Below are 21,846 nucleotides of genomic sequence, written 5' to 3'. Positions count from 1 at the left end.
CAAGGATACATATAGGCATTTCAACATCCCCAACAGTTATTTTCTGGTCTGGGAATAAAGTCCCTTCCTGCAGCTTTTGAAACAGACCAGAGTTCCTGAAGATGCGAGCATCATGCACCTTTCCCGGCCATCCCACGTTGATGTTGGTGAAACGTCCCTTGTGATCCACCAGAGCTTGCAGCACTATCGAAAAGTACCCCTTGTGGTTTATGTACTCGCCGGCTTGGTGCTCCGGTGCCAAGATAGGGATATGGGTTCCGTCTATAGCCCCACCACAGTTAGGGAATCCCATTGCAGCAAAGCCATCCACTATGACCTGCACATTTCCCAGGGTCACTATCCTTGATATCAGCAGATCTTTGATTGCGTGGGCTACTTGCATCACAGCAGCCCCCACAGTAGATTTGCCCACTCCAAATTGATTCCCAACTGACCGGTAGCTGTCTGGCGTTGCGAGCTTCCACAGGGCTATCGCCACTCGCTTCTCAACTGTGAGGGCTGCTCTCATCTTGGTATTCATGCACCTCAGGGCAGGGGAAAGCAAGTCACAAAGTTCCATGAAAGTGCCCTTACGCATGCAAAAGTTTTGCAGCCACTGGGAATCGTCCCAGACCTGCAACACTATGCGGTCCCACCAGTCTGTGCTTGTTTCCCGAGCCCAGAATCGGCTTTCCACAGCATGAACCTGCCCCATTAGCACCATGATGCATGCATTGGCAGGGCCCATGCTTTCAGAGAAATCTGTGTCCATGTCCTGATCACTCACGTGACTGCGCTGACGTCGTCTCCTCGCCCGGTATCGCTTTGCCAGGTTCTGGTGCTGCATATACTGCTGGATAATGCATGTGGTGTTTAATGTGCTCCTAATTGCCAAAGTGAGCTGAGCGGCCTCCATGCTTGCCTTGGTATGGCGTCCGCACAGAAAAAAGGCGCGGAACGATTGTCTGCCATTGCTCTGACGGAGGGAGGGGCGACTGACGACACGGCTTACAGGGTTGGCTTCAGGGAGCTAAAATCAACAAAGGGGGTGTCTTTACATCAAGGAGTATTTCAGGCAGGACTTCACGGAGGGTTCCAATAAGAAATGGTGCACCTAAGTTATCGTTCTTATTGGAACAAGGAGGTTAGCCTGGCCTCTGATTGATACATGGCTAGATTTACCTCGCTGCACCTTCTCTGTGAGTGACTGCAGTGTGACCTAGAGGAATGAGTCCCCTAGACAGGGGAGGAGGCAAATGAGTACAAACCAAATCTGGTCTATTTCTTGTTTTGACCCACTCCATCTATCTTTTACATCTTTGGCTGGCAGCAGACGGTGCAGAAGGACTGCATGCCATCCACATCTCATGGCTGCTTGGCAGAAGATGGTACAGTACGACTGCTAGCCATCCTCATCTCTTGCCTGCCTGGCAGAAGATGGTACAATACGACTACTAGCAATCCTCATCTCTTGCCTGCCTGGCAGAAGATGGTACAGTACGACTGCTAGCAGTCCGTATCGCCTGCCCGCTCACCATAAGACGGTTCAATAGGACTGACTGCAGGACTAAAGAGAATGACCTGGTCAAGTCACTCCAAATTTAGTCCCTGCGCCCATGTCTGCCCAGGCGCTCCCAGCCGACGTGGCCAGGAGCACCTCGGACACGACGAGGACGACTACCAGTCGTATTGCACCGTCTGCTGCCAGAAGGCAATGGGTTGCTGCTACTGTTTAGCAATGCCGTACCGCGTCTGCCAGCACCCAGAAGACATAGGGTGACGGTTACCTGAGCGGGCTCCATGCTTGCCGTGGTATGGCGTCTGCACAGGTAACTCAGGAAAAAAGGCGCGAAATGATTGTCTGCCCTTGCTTTCACGGAGGGAGGGAGGGAACGGGGACCTGACGATACGTACCCAGAACCACGCGCAACAATGTTTTAGCCCCATCAGAGTGCTCCATTGTGACTGCTCTGGACAGCACTCTCAGATGCCCGATTGTTTGCCGTTGCTCTGACGCCGGGAGGGGCGACTGAGGACACGGCTTACAGGGTTGGCTTCAGGGAGCTAAAATCAACAAAGGGGGTGTCTTTACATCAAGGAGTATTTCAGGCAGGACTTCACGGAGGGTTCCAATAAGAAATGGTGCACCTAAGTTATCGTTCTTATTGGAACAAGAAGGTTAGCCTGGCCTCTGATTGATACATGGCTAGATTTACCTCGCTGCACCTTCTCTGTGAGTGACTGCAGTGTGATCTAGAAGAATGAGTCCCCTAGACAGGGGAGGGGGGGAAGCAAATGAGTACAAAACAAATCTGGTCTATTTCTTGTTTTGATCCACTCCATCTATCTTTTACATCTTTGGCTGGCAGCAGACGGTGCAGAAGGACTGCATGCCATCCACATCTCATGGCTGCTCGGCAGAAGATGGTGCAATAGGACTGCTAGCAGTCCGTATCGCCTGCCCGCTCACCATAAGACGGTTCAATAGGACTGACTGCAGGACTAAAGAGAATGACCTGGTCAAGTCACTCCAAATTTTGTCCCTGCGCCCATGTCTGCCCAGGCGCTCCTGATCGACCTCACAGAGGCGACCAGGAGCACCTCGGACATGACGATGACGGCTACCAGTCGTACTGTACCGTCTGCTACCACAAGGCAAGGGGTTGCTGCTACTGTGTAGCAATGCCGTACCGCGTCTGCCAGCACCCAGGAGACATAGGGTGACGGTTACCTGAGCGGGCTCCATGCTTGCCGTGGTATGGCGTCTGCACAGGTAACTCAGGAAAAAAGGCGCGAAACGATTGTCTGCCCTTGCTTTCATGGAGGGAGGGAGGGAACGGGGGCCTGACGATATGTACCCAGAACCACCCGCGACAATGTTTTAGCCCCATCAGGTATTGGGATCTCAACCCAGAATTCCAATGGGCAGCGGAGACTGCGGGAACTGTGGGATAGCTACCCACAGTGCAACGCTCCGGAAGTCGACTCTAGCCTCGGTACTGTGGAAGCACTCCGCCGAGTTAATGCACTTAATGCACTTAGAGCATTTTCTGTGGGGACACACACACTTGAATATATAAAACCGATTTCTAAAAAACCGACTTCTATAAATTCGACCTTATTCCGTAGTGTAGACATACCCCTAGTGTAATTACACATTTAAACTGCCTGTCCATTTCCTCCTCTATAACAAGGGGGTGATAATACTGACCTACTTCACAGGAATAAGGAAGACTAGTGACTATTTTAAATGTGCTTTAAGATAAAGCATGTGAGTGTTAATTGTTTTATTAATAAAGCTAAACTTTCAGTTCCCATTTAGCTTTCATGTTCTGCACGTAATTTGCAATTACTTTAGTTGGAAGATGCCCTTGAAGCTCAGTGGGTCTGCAGTAAAGCTGAATACAAAGCAGCTTGTGTCAGTCTACAGTTCTGCTTTAAAACTACATGCATTTGCCCGCCCCCCCCCCCCGCTCCCCGAAAACCATGATGTCTTGTGACTGCAGTTCTGTGGTAAAATCTCCTTTAACAGCTGGGTATTTTGAATAAGGCAGCTTAAATTCTAATTGCAGTTGCTCTGTGTTTAGGATTGCACAACATATTGGACTAGAAAGTAGCCAAGCAACGCATTTAGGTCCATATCTAGCTATTGTGTGTACTTTGATATATACACTTTCCTCCCCCACATATTATGCAACTCTTCTTTAATTTATCAGAAATATAAGACTTTAGTTGTCACTAAGCTACTTACAATGGCCACAAAATGTTATGGCAGCCGTGTAGACTCGGGATAGAAGTCTGCTCCTTCTGCTTCAAGCTAAAGGAGAATTTTTCTCAGCTATTACTAGGCTAGGCCATGAGTAAGGCCCTACTTCATTCATGATATTGCGAATCCCACAATATTAGGCTTTCACCGCAGTTTGATTTTAATTAGCTTACTTTGCATAGTCCACAGTTTTGCATACAATTTGAGCATGTAACTAGTACTGCACTAACAATCAATGTCTGTAAAATGTAAAAGGCTAAAGTGACTGGACTTGATTTCTACTGCAGTTGTGTTTTCGTCTTCTGCATTTTATGTTGTACCGGTCACTACTTTTTTTTTTGTTTAATGAAAGTAATACAATTGCAGCAAAACGTCTGGTTATTTAAAAAAAAAAAATTAGCAGGCATAACCTAATACTTGAGTGTTTATTTCATTCCAGCAAGTTTTTCTTAAACAAATAGGTCTACAAATAGGTCAAATAGGTAATTTTCCAAATTACCACTATTAATAAAGGTCCATTATTACTTTTCCATGTCTTGTCCACAACTCAGCTGCAGTTATTTGGAGATCATCCCACAATTCAAGTAGGGCCTTAGTCGCAAGTCTATCTTTGGGTCTGAGATTTTCATAGGAACCTAAGGGAGTTAGATGTCTAACTCACACTGAAATTCAATGGGAGTTGGACACAAAATTCCCTTAATCCCTTCTGACAATCCCAGCCTTAGTACCTAGTAATAAAGGCACACTGAAAATTACACAGAGGGGGAACTGTTTCTAAATAAGATTCACCACCTTTTTTGGAGTAGTCATGTTGGATCAAACCATTGGTCCCTCAAGCCCAATATATGGGGAAATTTGATGCAGTGGTTAGGGCATTAGCATGGGATTTAGATGAGAGTCAAATTCTCTGCTCTGCCACTTCCTATGGCCTGGTCTACACTTAAAAAATTAGATCAACCTAGCTGTGTCACTCAGGGCCGTGGACAATTTTGCATCCTGAGCGCCCTAGTTAGATTGATCTATCCCTGTGGTAAACAAATATAGGTCCACAGACTGATTTCTCCATCAACCTAGCCACCACCTTTTGGGGAGGTGGATTCACTACAGCAACAGAAAGAACTCTCCTGCTGATGTAGCACCGTAGCCTAGATGATTCCTACAGCAGCAGCACTGAACAATGCTGTTGTAGCAGCTATAGTATAAACACGGCCTATGTGCCCTTAAGTGAGGCACTAGTCCAGGGGTGGGCAAACTACAGGCCCTCGAGCTCGCGCTGGGGAGCGGGGTTGGGAGCTTTCCCCACTCTGGTGCTCCAGCCAGCGAGCGGGGTGGGGGGCTTGCCTTGCTCCACTCTGTACGTGCAGCAGCTCCGCCCAGCTCCCAGAAGCAGGGACAGCCAGGGGGCTCCGCACACTGCCCCCACCCCAAGTGCCGGCTCTGCAGCTCCCATTGGCCGGCAACTGCGGCCAATGGGAGCTGCGGGGCTGGTGCCTGCGGACAGGGCAGCGCACAGAGCGATGTGGCCTCGCCTCCGCATGGGAGCCGGAGCGGGAACAGGCTGCTGTTTCCAGGAGCCGCCTCGGGTAAGCGCTGCCCGGATCCTGAACCCCTGAGCTTCCCCCCACACCCCAACCCCCTGCCCCAGCCCTGATCACCCTCCAAACCCTTTGATCCCAGCCTGGAGCCCTCTTCTACACCCCAAGCCCCTCAGCCCAACCCGAGTCTGCACCCCCAGTCGGAGCCTCAACCCCCTGTGCACCCCTGCCCCAGCTGAGAGCCCCCTCCTGCCCTCTGAACCCCTCCATCCCGGAGCACCCTCCTACACCCTAAACCCCTCATCCCCAAACCCACTCCAGAGTCTGCACCCCCAGCTGGAGCACTCATCTCACCCCTCCGCCCCCCGTGCACCTCAATCACCTGCCCCAGCTGGCCCTCCATACAATTTCCATATCAAGATGTGGCCCTGAGGCCAAAAAGTTTCCCACCCCTGCACTAGTCTCTCTCTTTGCCTCAGTTCTCCATCTGTAAAGTGGAATAAAATAGCACTTGCCTAACTCACAGCACCGCTGAGATGATAAATACATTAAAGATTTTGAGGCACTAGGATATTACAGTAAAAGAGGCCATATAAGTACCATCAGTAGATACAATATCCTGCTGTGGGAAGAGGCCAATACTTGATGCTTCAGAGGAGGGTGAAGAGCCAAGCCCCCATCCACTATTGCACATAGGTTATGACCCAAAGTACAGAGAAATAGAGATTATTCCATTGACTTCAAAGGACTTTAAATCAGACCTATAGCCAGTTGTACAGTTCTACAGATGGGGGTGAAGAAGGATTCCTACCTGATCCCATTGGCAAATCAGTTTACAAACTGAGGCATGGGATCTGAATACGGGTCTTGTAACTCATATCCATATACTTGCCTTGACTGTGTGAAGGAATGAGATACAGGCTAGGTCTTAAGCCCAAGAGTGGCCCAACATCACAACCAGTGACGCTGCCAAATTGCCAAAGGCACAGCCTTATGAGCAGATGCAAGTGTGCTTGTGAAGGATAAGATGATAGTGCAGAATCTAGACTACCTTTACTCCCAGACACTCTTGTGAATCTGTTTTTGGTGTATGGTTTTAAAGTGTAAGCAGATGAAGCTCTTCCCAATTCAGTAGGATACACTGAACAAGAACCCAGAGGATTATGAAATGAGACAGACAAGTGTACAGAAATAGATCGCAAGCATTCTTAAAGGTTAGTGGGTTGATTTGTCTCATTAAAACATTCAGTGGAATGGAAAGCTTTATCTCAGTTTGAATATTTCTCAGGTACTCTGTCTTCTTAGGTTTGGGACACGGAATACGCTGCCTACACCTAATGATATTTCGGAAGCGCCTGTGGAAACTAGATTAATCATTTTATGTGGGTCTATGTGAGGTTCTCCAGAAATCCCTGAGTGTTGAAATTATATTCTACTGTCTCAACAATACAGTCCCTGCTCTGCTATTAGTGTGAAGGACCAGTGACATCCAGTGGCAAGATGGAGTGACTGAATTCCTTACAATTCTGCCAAAGCACAGGTACTTTATTTTCACATGGGTTGATAGCAACTCTGTCCCGTTGTTTTAGAATCATTATTATTAAACGTATCTTGTCTCTAGCTTAGGGTGACCAGATGTTCCAATTTTATAGGCACAATTCCAATTTTTGGGTCTTTTTCTTATATAGGCTCCTATGACCCCGTCCTGATTTTTCACATTTGCTGTCTGGTCTCCCTACTCTAGCTTCTTACTCCAGGCCCATTTCTGTGGTAGCTGGGCACCTACTGAGCATGCTCTGTTTACTATTCTTGTGAAGTACATATAGTTCTATATTTGTTTTAACCGTGGTTGCATGGGTACTTCAATGTGAGCTTCATTGGGAACAATGGCCATAAAACTCAAAATTCTCTAGCAATGACATTCCACATAAACATAACCAGGGAGAAATTTGACCTTGGGAGAGGCTATGTGCCTAAAATACATGACTTGGTTAAGGATATTATGAAATATTTTTCTAACACTTAGGGTACAGAAAGAGACTGAGCACTCAGCTATAGCACTGACTTATTTTAGAGTGAGTGAAGATTGTTTTCCTCTTTCTCCCTCCCCTCCCCCCCCCCCTTTTAGGAAGAAATTCTGACCACTGTATCAAGATTGTTTACCAAACCTCCAAGAACTTCTCTTAAAGATCAATAACAGAATGCAGGTGTGTATTGTAAATTACATTTTGGAGAATGCTATATTTCAAAAACAGTTCTTCCTTTTGTTCACTGCCTAGTTCTGGATTCCCTTTTCCTTGCAAGAGTTGATCTCCAGTATTCACTTGAACTAAAGATGCAGTCCTCACTGAATGAGTGAAAGAATAAATGTCATTTATTGTCTGGGTGGGAAATATTTGAAGTTGGAAGCGGTTATTAGCAAAGTTTAAAAAAAAATCTGAAATCTGTTCACAATGTTGAAAGTACAGAATGGAGAATTATTTTGTTTAAAATACAAAGTAATTCATAAAAAATCATAACATGACTTGTGACAGAAGAGACCATATGAATTGCAGATCCTCTGGTAATCTTAATATTAGAGGGGCCTTTACTGAAGAGAAATAGAATAGAATGTTTTACTGCTTGTGTTTAGATGCACTGAACTCTGAACCCCTCTGTGTAAAAATAGATCACTGATAACCTTAATAAGGTTGTGTATTTACTGTAACCCATAACTTGCATTACGTCAACTGTACTTCATCCTCTGTATCTGCCACAATCTTTTACTCATATACTGTCAACCGCTGGTTAATAACAAAGCTAAAATTAAACACACCAATTGGTAAGAGGATCAGATTAAATATTGTCACCAGCAAAGTTTAGTGTCATTAAAAGCTCTCTAAGGACTCTGTAATAGTACCAAATATGTGGTCGGTATTATTTAAAACAAAACATTGATCTATTAGTTTTCCTTTACTTACACACACACACACACACACACGGCATTGTCTTTCTACCACTGAGGGTCAATGGGAACCCTCCCAGCGTCTTCACTGGGAACAGTACTGTGCCTATTATGTATCTAACTTCTCAGAAGGATTTTTTGGGGGAAAAATATGGATAGTGTCTAGATTTTCTACTAGAATGGGATGGGATGGGCTACAGGCAGGGCCAGCTCTAGGTTTTTTGCCACCCCAAGCTCCGAGAGCGCAACTGCCCAAGCAAAAAAAAGGGTGGCTGGAATGCCGCCCCTGGAATTGTGCCACCCCAAGCACGTGCTTGCTTTGCTGGTGCATAGAGTCGGTCCTGGCTACAGGACTCTACTTCAGGAAACTCAATTGCCAATTACCTTAAACCCAGTATTACCAACCTGAAGTATTCAAACATGAGTCAGGATGGAAAAAACATGTGATTTTAAAATACAGTAAAATTTGGTGTGGGGTTTTTTCTTTTGAGTCTTTAGTGTGCACTCAGGTCACCTTTTCAAGCCTTTCTCCCCAAATGAAGGCTAGAATTTTATTTTTTTAAACAAAAGCGGAGATTCACACTTGACCCTATGAACTGGGAACTGAAGATTTTAAAACCATGAGTTGGCAATACTGTTCACCCACTGACCAACTAGCCTAAACCTGGAATATTCTTTTGTTCTTTTTTCACCTGGGGAAAATACATTGTTGATACTAAAAACTCATGAACATTCACAGTTAAACTGTACAGATATCTTTACTTTATGGCTGTGAGCACATATAACTGACGAAAGCCTTACCTATGTTAATTGGTTAATGTTACTTTTCATACTGTGATGTGATCTATATATAAAGATAGGGAAAGGATAACTAGATAAAGTGTGTATCAGACATACAGACAAGAATATTACTTTCAGTTACAAACTAGGCACTATATATTCAGCAGTCATTGATATGTCCAATTCAATTTCTAGTACACTATGTAGACTTCAAATGGACCCACACCACAGGGACCGTCTCTTTTACAGTAGAGAGAGGATCACAAAGGGAAGCTTAATGTTATTTTCAATTACAAACTAATTTTGTAACTCAGACTGTAAATGCCTCAGGGCAAGGCCTTTTGGTTTGGGTCCGGCACAGAGCTCAGCAGTATCAGCGCTTTAACATTCTCTACTTCAGTTATTTTATTTTGTAGCTTACATAGTGACTAAAATTAGCCTGCTTCAGTCTTGTCTCAAGAGGACAACAGAGTTGCCACTGTTGCTTCAGGTTTCTTGGCTTTAACAAAAATCTCAGCCTCCTTAGAACATAAAAATATCCTTCATAGTTCACTCTCCTCTTGACTGAGTACTGCACTCTTGAGGTGACACTCAGGTATCAAAGCTGTCTTTTAGCATCAGCAAAAACCTCATTCTGAGCAAGGGAGAATGTAATCGAAATATATAATAACCCATGATCCCTGAAACTTCACCTTTTCAGTCTAATTTTTAGAAAATAGTTGATTGGGGAGAGTGTTTTGCAAGCTATCAGGCCAGTCTTCCTTGGAGCTGGGTGCAGTGATTCCTCTCTAAGGAAACCACTTAGCCATCATAAGAGACCGATTTTTCTGAAAACTCCAAAGGGCATAGTAGATCTGAAAGCTGCTCTGAAATGGGGAGGGAGGAAGAAAGAGGGGGCGGGGAACAAACAAGCCGCACACACCACACCTCAATGCATCAGTCTTCTCAGAATTGCTTTCTTATTCTTGTTTGCCCATTGGATTGATTCTAGGAGTTATTACTGGATCCTTAGTCAACTAACATCTGCATGCATGTTGCTTAGCATCCATATGTGTCTTCACTGTATAAGCTTTGCTACTGCAGTCTTTAAATCCAGTTTCTCTAACAACAACAATAATAAAAAACCTAGCTCTTATATAGCTCTCAAAGCACTTTATAAAAGGTCAGTATCATTAACCCCATTTTACAGATGGGAAAACTGAGGCATGGAGGGAAATTATTTTCCCAAGGTTCCCCAGCAAAGCAGCTGCAGAGTCAGACCCAGATCTCAAGTCCCAGTCCTGTACTATGTCCACTAGGCCACACTGCTGCCCACAGAGGAAAAATAAAGAATAGACCCCACACTTCCATCTTTACTCCTCCCGATGTGCTATTTGCTGGTTTTCACAAGAGTTCACATTAATTTAACACGAGACATCTGTTGTGGACGATAGGAGAATTCAGTAGCAACAGACCAGCTTATCGATTTACATGGTGCTTTTCAACCTCAGATGCTGGTGGTTGCTTCTCTTTCACCTAGTTGTATGAAATAGTAATTCAGTTGTATAATAGGATTGTTTACAACTTCTTGCTGTATTACAGAATACTTGCTGTTGTGTGTACTATTGCTTTCAACTAGATTAATTCTGAATAGCTCAACTGTGTGTCCTAGATCTTATACTGCTAACAGCTAATGGAGATCTTCCTGTAGTTCTAGTGGTAGGGTTGGAAAAAGGAAAAGAGCAGGAAAAACAGAGTTCTATTTCCAGTCACTATGACGTTCCAAGTAGCCATGGTGTGAAGTTTTAGATGCCAGATTTAAGATACCACTAGAAACATACAAAACTAACTTATTCTAGCAATGTCCCAGTTAAGTACTGATTTTTATGCAAATGAAAGCCTGCATCCAATTTTGTTTTGTGCTATGTTGTAAAAATTAAGGCTTATCTTTTTAAAATACATTTTAGATTATTTTTATGTTGCTAATTATGTGTTTTATGGGATAACCCAACAGTACTGACCAAAGTGGGATAAGTGTTCTGGCTGGTTGCAGTTAGGAACAGAACAGCTCTATGACATGAAAACTGATGATACTGTGGTGAACTTTTGACCTGATGTAGAAACTTGATCATCACCTTTCCATGTTTTCTTTTTAAATTTCAACTCTACACAGAAAAACAAATCTATCTTTATTTTTTAGGCAAGTTTCCTCACACTTCACCACTGAAGTTTTATATGGTCTAAAATAAATATGCCAGCCTCTGAAAGTAAAACTTATAAGTGGCTAAGTGAGATCTATGGTGTCTTGCAGTGTCTCTGGCTTTAACCTGTAAACCTAAAACTAACGAGACTGGGCCATGTAAGGAAAGTGAGAAGCTACCTTGTCCAACTTTGTGGTGTAAACAGAGTAAAATACTGAAACAGATATTACTGGACTTTTTTTCCACGGCATTTGGAAGCTAAATTGATGGGCTGTGCAACTTACTGGAGTCAGTAAGGGTATGTCTATACAGCACACTAAGCCCAGATGCTGACTCAGGTTTAAGCTCAAGCCCCTCCTTCCATCCCCACAGAAATCAGCCTGATTCAGGCTAGGAACTTCTCTGGACTTGAGCCCACAGACTCTTCCAGGAAGGTAGGTCAGAGCCCGAATCCTCCTGTGATGTGGATGAGAGGCCAGAGTGCAGTGTGAATGGAGCTCAAGCCCAGGTGCGAGACTTGGGTCTGGAGAGTCCTTCAACACTATTCCACAATCCCTTAGAGCTGTGCTTCCCAGCCCTTCCATCCCAAAACTTTCCATTTGCTTCCCAGTTATTGGAAGCAACCTACTAGTTCAAATGCAACTACTTGGCGTTTATCCCTTCATTTCCTCATGGGCTGCTCAACTGGAAACACAGTCATCCTGCCAGTGTATTAGCTTGGTCAGCACTCAGAAGTCGTCTTGCATTAAGTGAGCTGCTAGCTGGCCAGACGAACACAGCTGGATTCTGGTTAACTTCTGATGCGAGGCAAGCAAGACTTTTAACTTCTGCAAGAGCACAAGAAATGTCTACAAAGCTATCTCTGAGTGGCTGGCAGAGTTGAGTATCAACCGGACAGCAGAACAATACAGAGAACGAATCAGGTGGCTGAAGACAGACTACCACAAAGTCCAGGTTGCTAACAGCACCTCTGGGAATGCCCCCTCTTCCTGCCTCTTTTACAAGGAATTCGACTGGGTGATGGGAAATGTAGTAAGGACTGAGCCCACAGAGGTGCATGACAAACTGCTGAGGAGGGATGGCACCCTGAAACCCTGCAGTCACATGCACCACCAGAGGAGAGCCAGCCACTGGGTGAAGGAGAAGTTACCTGATGCTGAGGCCAGTAACCGAAGAGGCTATGCCACCAAAGCGGCTACAGCACATCCCGGGTCTGTACTCAGAGGAGTTGTTTGGAGATGGCCCTGTGGAGTAGCAGGCTGCAGAACTGGTAGCAGAGCAAGCCCTGGAGCTGGAGCCTGGTACATTTCTGTTTGTATTAATATGTAGATGGGAGATTTCCGGCTTCTGGGCCTAGTAAGTTATTAACACAAACTGTGGGTTTGGTGTGCTTCCATTCAGGCTGGAACATTCTCCTTCCACCCTCTCCTGTTTCTCTAACACCACATGAGACTCAAAATGGACACTGTGAAAAGAGGTGGGAAAAGCTAAACAAGCAGTTATCATGAAATGTGTACTAGCTACTTACTGATTGTTATAAGTATGGTTTGGGGCTCCACAATTAGTAGCTTCACATATCCCTCCTGTCTATTCAGCACACCTTATAAGCCAGCCATGCTCTCATTGTAACTCTCAGACCCTCTCTCCCCCACCATTCTGAGATGTGCTGGTCCATCACAAGACTCTAAATATGTCCTTAGTGCATATGGATGGTTGTCCTGGAACTGAAATTCACACTTCCACTTTAGGACCTCCAGAATATCAATATTCTCCAGAGCTTCCCCTGCCTGACAGGATTGAAAAACCATAGCTCGTGACTAGGCCACTCATAAATTCTCCTCTCCCCCGCTCACACACACCAAAAATGAAGAGGTTGTAGAAATCATTTCAATTGAATTTTTACCATGATTTGTGATGGTTTTCACTACTGCTCCAAAGGACATCTGAAGTGGCTGGTGTTTTGTGTGAATAAAATAAAGCTCTTTTTTTTTTTAAATCAATCAATCTTTTGACCTTGAATTAAAGTGGTCTGAGTCCTCTCCACATTATCGTGTCCTGCAGACTATGTAGCCTTTGGACAATTCAGGAAGTAGCTGGACCTTGTCACATGCAATGAACAGTAGCATATGGAATGGACAGATGTACCCTGTGTGTTCATCCATTCCAGTCTATTTGTGGCCCACACATGCAAAATGCACCAGAAGGACCAAGGAGAACAGAGGGACAGGGGACATCCAGGAATAGCTGGATATGTGGATATGTTTGGGAACATTCACCTTTCACTGTTTTGGCAGTGAGCTGATTATGTTGTACGTTTTGACAGCAGCTGGTCTGCTTTTCTGGTTCTTACACTGGTATGTAAATATCCGTATACAATGTGTAAAATAAAAATGTTGAATTTGCACACAAGGATACAATAGAAAGTTTATTATGTCTAATGTTAAAAGTGGCACAAACTGTACTGAATGTCATTATGTGCCCATGCTCAACAAATTTCCTTATAAATATTTACAAAATGAGATCAGAGTAACCCATAAACTGAGAGTTGTAGCACATGGCCAGTATTTATAAAATGCACATCTCCAGACATTTCATGAAAGTGTTTACAAAATTCGTAATAGATAATACCAGCACATTTAAAAAACACCCCACAGCTGCCGCATCCATACACATTATCACCTTAAATACCATTTTATTCTCCCTCATGCGTGGGACCGTGCAAATCCATTATGTGGGGACACAAAGCATCCCTGATTTCTGGGGTGTGTGTGTGTGTGGATTCAGCACTGGTCATGACAGGTGCACTGTCTGGCTGTGTGTACCAGTTCAGAAATCCAGCAGTGTCTTAAGGCCACGCCTGGTGAAAAGGGCTTCCCCCTTGTCCTTGCAGACAGTGTGCAGAACACAGCAGGCCACTATAACACAGACTGCATTGATGACTCTGGCATCCAAACAGTTTTGAAGGCAGTCCCAACAGGATTTCGGTCTGCCAAATGCATGTTCCACCACCATCCTACAGCTACTGGCCATGTAGCTGAACTTGCTGTTTTGCCAGGTCTTCTGAAAGAAGGGTCTGGTTTCATAAGCCTGTCAGCAGGCGGGTTGGCGGGGTCCCCTAGAACAACAGTGGGGACGGTGACCGTTTCTAACAATAAAAAGGAAAGGAGGACTTGTGGCACCTTAGAGACTAACAAATTTACTAGAGCATAAGCTTTCGTGAGCTACAGCTCACTTCATCTAACAATGTCATTCGATGGGAATAATGTCTCAGCTTGTCCATGAAGGTCAAGTCCTGATCTCCAGAAAACCCTGGTACCATGCGCCCTGCCAGTACATCCCACATTAGTGTCTATGAATCTGCCCTGTGGTCAGCCAGGGCCTGCACAATGATGGAATAGTACCCTCTGTAGTTTATGTCTTCATGTGCTCCTTGTTACATCAGTGGTCCCAGCAACTATTTCAGGAACATTTGTAACACCCATTGCCTCTGGATCCTCAGTCCTGATCGCCTCACAAGCCTCTGTTACAACCACCCCCACAATTGATTTGTCAACTCCATACTGGTTACCCACAGACCTGTAACAGTCTGGGAGAAGCCGGCTTCCAGATGGCTAGAAGGAGCGGCTTCTGAATTGGCCTGGCCTCCCTCACTGGGGGGTTGGTGCAAGCTGATCACAAACCTCCAGGAATGCCTGCTTCTTTAGACGTTGGTCATCCCAAGTCCATGTGATGACATGGTCCCACCCGTCTGTGCTTGTGGCCCCGCTCCAGAAGCGCTGGTCTACAAAGGCGGAATGTGACCAAGACAACAGGAATGACCAGCATCAGTTGGGTAGCAGCTGGCATGTCCGTATCCTCCTTTGAGAAGTGCCTTTGGCAGTTCAGAAACTGCCAGTGAAATGTCCACCAGCATCTTGCAGATGGTCTGCCTGTTTCCCGAAATAGGACAGAGCATAAGTGGAGTTCTTCCATTGGGTCAGGATCCATCTTGGACTGTGCCTGCTGGGGGCATGCAGATGCAAAATGGCTTGACAGCATGTGTTTGCAGGCTAAACACACTTCCGGTCAACTCTCTCAGGACAGACAAGTTCTCCCACAACCCACCAAGGGTGCCAGGACTCTTGGGATACGATGGTATATGTCCACAGAAGCTGAAGTTCTGACTCAAGTCTGCATTGTGCAATATGGATGCACCAGCATGGTTGTAAGGCCCAGGTTTCCCATGCAGTGTGGATGCTCAAAGGCAGGCTTGGAAATATCAAGTGTGCAGGCACAGGTCATTTGGGCCCAAGTTTAGTGTGCTGTGTACACATATCCTAATTACTAATTGACAACCTTGGCCACATTCTCTGCTTCAGGTGCAAATTTAGGGCTAAATTCTGAAGTCTTTACACAGTCCTGAACTATAGCAAAACTTCTACTGTTGAAGTAAGGTCAAGTAACTGCCAAATCACCGAAAGGGTAAAGATTACTGGTGAGAAGTGACATCTGCTGATAGATAACTGTGGTGAAAGCACCCAGTAATAAGAATTCTGTCCCAATTATCACCACGGCAAAATGGCTAATTTGGGCCTACATCCTAGTACTTTACATGCTGCCATCTTTTAATAGCAAAGAGGTGACTGCTGTTCTAGTGGAAAAGCCCTAAGCCACCTAGTATGTGGCTAAACTGGGTCTCATTTCACACAGCTCTTTTAGAAAATCTGTCTCAGAACTTCGCTATCCACATGTGTTGATACTGAGTTTCTTATTCAGGAAGGATTACCACATTCTATAGCTTTTTCAGCTTCCCTCCCTCCCCCAGTGCCCTGTCACATAGTGTTCTATCACATACATAAGTAACCCTTTGTCCACAAGCAACCCCTCCTCCCATACACATCCCTCAGCTCTTTACCAGGGGCCTCTCCGTCATTCTGTCTGTATGTCACACAGTCCCCTCTCTGCATTCGTGTACTTTCTATCTTTACTGCTTTTGCAGATGCACTGTTTATTTCCATGACTGCAGCACTTTGCTGTTCTGTAGCTAGCGTTGTTTGATTATGATGCATTGATGTGATTTCTCATTTAAGAAACAACCTAAACTGGGAAAATTTACAAGTTTAAAAAGACTTTTCCCATCAAAACTGCAGAACCGCCTGAACTCCTTAAAATTTAAAATATTTGAATTGATTTGAATCCCTTTTTCTAGAGGGGCTCCATTTAACTTTCCATATCCGTGGACAGGTCCAATATTATTACAATGAAAGTGTTGTCTAGCAGTTAGAGCAAGGGACTGGGAGGCCACTCCAGCATTTGATTTCCCCTCTCTGAAACTGTTTGCATGTCGCTTACACCTGAAATTCAAAGCTACTGAGCTCCTGCAGCAACCATTGATTTCAATTGCAACTACAGATGTCCAGCAGTCCTGAAAAATCAAATTCTTTACCACTCTGCAGCACTGTCTCCCTGTCTGAAAACAAAGCACAGCTACCACCAACTGGTGGCGAGAGGCTTAATTAATGAATATCCATGGGTGGAAGGTGCTATAGAACTGCAAGTTATTAAGTTTGCTTTGTTAGATTAGTTTATCTTCAGCATGATTCCTGGCCTGTTTAGAAACATGGATAGAGCCTCATTCTTCAATTCAGCAGTCTGGCTCATTTAAGCATGTGCTTAACTTTAGATAGCTAAGTGATTTGTTGAGTAGAGATGAACTGCTGAACTGGAGAATGGAGTCAGTTGCTGAGGTCTGAGGAAGAGACTGTTCCTCTCCACGCTTCTAACGTGCTGAAGATCTGTCAATTCGACTTAAGCATGCAATATTTTGTTGAATTGGTACCTTTGTCAGTGTGGTCCCAGGGCGGAACCTGAATAAATGCCATTGGAGAAGGAATTCCAGAAACAGCACCACGGGTCCTGGTGGTGTGATGGGGTGGAATAAGCAGCAAGGGAGCTGGCAAATGAGGGACTAGACGATCCAAAGGAAAGAGGGATTGCATAGCTGGCTCAACCTCTGTGGTTTAGGAGGAATTTCCTTCTTAGAACCTTGCCAACATTGTGAGGAATGTGTTCACTTTCCTAAGTAGAAGCCAGTAAAAAAAAAAACAACGGAGGGCAAGAACAAAAGACACTCACCTCTGCTGCACTTGCTCTCATTAAGATGCAGTGTCATTCATGTTTTGACTTTTGTTGTTTGAAATAGTTAGCTTGCTTTGACCATTTAAAAGAATAAACTGCACATCTACCAAGTTTCTGTGATCAGCACTAATTAGAAGATTCCTAAGAATATTGGGGAGTCTGCAATATTGTCTTCTGTAGTCTGGAATAAAATAGAAATTGGATATGGTCCCATGGAGTTTAAGATTAGATTTTGGGCTGGTGTCTAAGTGAGCTTGGACCAAAGAGCCTCCAACTAACAAGTCATGGGCATCAGGATACCCAACCTGGGAAAACAAACAATAGACCTGAGACCATGGCTTGTCTGAACCCATAATAACCAAACCAGCCTCCTAAGATGAGTCTTTAATGTTAGGAAGGCAGGCAAGCTATACTCTATTTTGGTTAATGTGATTTACATTTTCATGTTCAAGGCACTTTACCAACAAATTAATTCTCTCAATACTCCTGTGAGACAGGTAATTCTTAGCCACATTTTGTAGAGGGAGAAACAGAGGCAGAAGGGTTTAGACTTGCTCAGAGTCAGAGGGAGTCCATGTTGGAACCAGCATTCATTCCTCACTACCAGTCCCATATTCAGTCCAGCAATGCATATCTTCCCTCCTTATATATTTTCCCCACCTTCAATAGCTATCATTTCCATCCTCTAAGAGGTCTCTCCATAAACCATGGTTAGAGAGCCACTATTCAATGAACGTCAGTCTTCCTACCTACCTATCATTGCCTTCTTACAGTTCAACAGTCTATCTACTGAGGCACTCCAAAGTGGACATCTGTTCCAAGTACAGTTCCAAAATACCACCCTTTTGTGCTGTGCCATATTTAACTCTTCTCCCTTTTGTCTTTTCTACAGTTTGCACATCCCAGCATCCTTCTATCTTTCCTTAACATATGGACAAAAGGGCAGCAATTCATATCTTCCCCCTTATAAGATAATCAACCGTGCTCCTTCTCCACTGTGTTTGATGAAGGCCTTGGTGGAGCTGAGCCCAAAGCATGAACTGCTTATGAGAATTTGGTTTACTCTCAGTTAGACATGCCTCTGGCATCATCAGAAACTCGAGTTGTTGGGGCTTCCCCATTTTGCTGTCTGCCTGCTAGGGCAAAGGTTAAAAGCTCTCCAGACTTATCAGTTCATGGAGTTTAGCATTAGCATTGTCCTGAAATGGTAAGCTTTATTTGAGAGAGTATGTTTAAGCAGCTTTTTTTCCCCACTAGGCTATGGCTTTAAAGGAGGCTGGGCTAGAGAGCTGGACCAAGTTTATTACATATAATGCAGCTTGTAAACATTCTCCATTATATGGCCGTTTGAGGATTTTTAGTATGAAAGTGCTGTTAGCGTGCTTGGAGCTGTACAAACCAGAGCAAGACACGGTTCCTTCCTCATGGAGCTTGTAGTCTGTCACTGAACCAATAAAGCACTTATTTTTTCTCCTTCCCACCCCCTGTTATGCAAAGTACATTTGGTGTATCCAGTGTGTCAGATTAACTGGAAAATCTTCTTGCACTGCATATGAAGAGCTGTGCTAGTTACTTCACACTTCAAGGACCCTTTCCCTGGAGGTTCTCAATGTGTCTTACGAATTGGGCTCAGCCAGGGCCACCCTTCCCCACAGCATTCCTCCCAGACCCAGAATTGTGCAAGAGAGATCCCACCCTTATTCCACTCTGGGAAAAGTAGGACCCAAGAGATGCCTGCCTTCCCTCCTCCACAAACCACGTGACCTTGTGGAATAAGTGCAGAGAAGAACCTGCGAAACTCCAGCCTGCCTGAACAGCTGCAGAACAAACCAACACAGGGGCCTTCAGAGAACTTTCTATAGTTTTGACTGGACCTTCTCTGCCCTGTGCTGATTGGCTGTTTGCGCCAACTCTCCCCCTACCTCGCAGTCTTCACCTCATCTTCACTCTATAGCTGCCCCTCTGCCTCCTCAGTTCCCTTCCCTATCTCCTCTCCCTTAACTTTTCTTTCCATTTAGATTGCCCCCTCCTAACTATACCCTCCCAAAAAACAAAACAAAACATGGAAATAACGTGTTGCTGCCATTACATTGTTCACTCTGCTAGTGTGGTGTTCTCCTTCCTTCGCCTTGTGTCTGTCTGGTCTATTTAGATTAGTCTCTGCTCTGAAGAGACTAAACTACTACTCTATACAGTGCCTAACACAATGGGGCCCTATTCTTGCTTGATCCTTCAGCACTTCTGAAATAACCCAGATTATTATTAATATTAAATAATAATAATAAGGTGCCTTGCAACACCCCGCGAATTAGGAAATATTAGCCTCCTTCTACAGATGAGTAAATTGAGTCACAGTAACAGAAAGCTACTTGTCCATATTTCATATGCAATCAGTAGCAGTGATCGAAAGAGATATCCTGGTCTTTCACTATTGACTCTTGAGCTAAGTTTTATTATGTGGTGAAAATACACTGACATCCTTCCATGATCATAGATATACTTACTACTGACTAAACAAATCTGGCCGACTTGTAATTTAAAATTGATTCATTCATTGTCCTTTGGTTACACTACATGGTGCTGTTCTATGTAACAAAGGCCACAATATATAGAGTACAGGGCAGCAACATTAAGTGGTCTGGCTTGCAGCCAACTAAATCTATAGAGTAGATTTTTTTTTTTAAATGCACCTCCTGTAAGTTGCCTAGCAATGTGAGACTCTCTCGTCCTTGGTTTTAGACTATAGATGGTGGACAGGATAGTGGAAAAGTCTGACCTTCCAAACCTGGGATTGAGATTCAAGCCTAGTCAGCTATCACATAGTAATTTGAGTGCAGAGTTCAACTGCCAGGGCGCAAGGTCTTCAGGACAACTCCAGTTGATCTAGTTTTGCCTCAAAGATTCAAAGTCATTTGTATGCCAACCTGTGTAGTACATTTGAGTCAGGCAGCTATCAGTTCATTATTACATCAAAGATTACAAGTCACCATGAGGAGAGAACCTTCCTTCATAATCAGTGTCCCCTGGAATACTGGTGAAAAACCTGAACTGCTGAAACTAACCATCTGTCTCAATTCAGACATATCAAAGAAAACCTGAACAGTAAGCCCGATGCCCAGTAAAATCATTATCCTAGAGTGTATTTTTGCATTATGATGTTACTCATTCACATCTATCTTTCTGATTGCGCTTCAAAATAGTTCTCATTACTTCTGTGTTCTAGTCCTTTTGAGGAGCCTGACTTGTTTAACAACATCCCAAACAGACATTTAATCCTGAGTGCTGTTAAAGGTCACATGGCCCTGAGCTTTTAGAGAGCAGATACTTCTTAAATGCTGTCATAGGTATACCCTCCCCTGTGTGCACACAGGCTGAGTGAGTGCATCTATTTATCCTTGGTTTCCTTTTCAGGAGAATCAATGTGTTGCCAGTGAACACTGTTTGTTTGATATTTTACAGTTATAGAAGGCTGCTTATTCTTCCTCTGTGCCTGTAATGGTATCATTATTAGGCCATTTTAACTGACTCTTTTACTTCTGCCAGCTCTTAGGATTCACTTTGAAATTGTTGTGCTATTTTTATGTTTTGATTTAAGAACATAGGAACAGCCATAGTGGGTCCCATCAATGGTCCGTCTAGGCCAGTATTCTGTCTTCGAACAGTAGCTAGTGCCAGATACTTTAAAGGATCAAAAGTAATTTTGTATCCCCTGAAAACTTTTCCACCTCACTGTTTACCCCTTTTTCCAGACCATTTATGGAGATGTTGAACAGCACTGGTCCCAGTATAGATAACTGAGGGTCCCCACTATTTACCTCTCTCCATTGTGAAAATTGACAATTCACTCCTACTTTGTATTTTCTGTCTTTTAACCAGTTACTGATCCATGAGAGAACCTTCCATCTTATCCTATAACTGTTTACTTTGTTTAAGAGCCTTTGGTGAAGCTTTGAACTAAGTTAAAATGGCTTAAAAGTGAACTAGAAGGCTGCACTTATATGAAGTGCCCCATGGAACAGAGCCATGGCACTCAAGTTTATTCAGTACTAGTACAGAAGAATTTAGTACACCATCCACTGGCTAAATACATAACCTACCTTCCTGGGAATCCGTAAGTACCCTAGTAAAACCCACCACTTTGTAGCAAAGTCCTTCAAAGAATAATTCTCATACAGCCTTTGTGACATAATAGTACCTAATTTGTGTATACAGTAGTAGGTAGGTAAGTGGTGTTAGTCCAATATTAACGATGAGTGAGAGGTTAGCTGAGCCAAAAGTACATAATAGCAGAGGTGGGGCTGAACACAGATCACCCATTCCTAGTCCCATGCCTAACCCTCGGGTATATGCTGCCTCTCACATGTTTGTGCCCATTTTTTGTGGGGTTTTTTTCCCCTCTGTACAGTCAAGGGATTTGAGTTCGCCAGCAGATGTTTGCAAAAAGTGAAATTTGAAGAACATTTCAGGATAAACCTCCAGAATAGGGTTGCCAACTTTCTAATTGCACTAAACGGAATATCCTTGCCCTGCCCCGCCCCTTCTCAG

At 44.2% G+C, this 21,846-nt stretch overlaps 2 long non-coding RNA genes across 3 annotated transcripts in view; one reads left to right on the top strand and one right to left on the bottom strand.

Moving 5' to 3' along the window:
• Window positions 1-21,846, top strand: part of LOC142069032 (uncharacterized) — a 98,641-nt gene that overhangs the window by 28,039 nt on the left and 48,756 nt on the right. Inside the window, exons 2-3 of one of the 2 annotated variants that reach the window (XR_012664898.1) lie at window positions 6,586-6,820; window positions 7,409-7,487. This is a non-coding gene — a long non-coding RNA (uncharacterized LOC142069032). The remainder of the gene's footprint in view (window positions 1-6,585; window positions 6,821-7,408; window positions 7,488-21,846) is intronic. The other variant, XR_012664899.1, reaches the window with a different exon arrangement.
• Window positions 1-21,846, bottom strand: part of LOC142069035 (uncharacterized) — a 46,309-nt gene that overhangs the window by 15,860 nt on the left and 8,603 nt on the right. The window lies entirely within an intron of this gene.

This window comes from Caretta caretta, chromosome 14 (assembly GCF_965140235.1).
Source record: "Caretta caretta isolate rCarCar2 chromosome 14, rCarCar1.hap1, whole genome shotgun sequence".
In the NCBI taxonomy this organism is placed as follows: domain Eukaryota; kingdom Metazoa; phylum Chordata; order Testudines; family Cheloniidae; genus Caretta; species Caretta caretta.
Note: the sequence above shows the minus strand (reverse complement) of the source record. Positions and strands in the feature narration are given on the sequence as shown.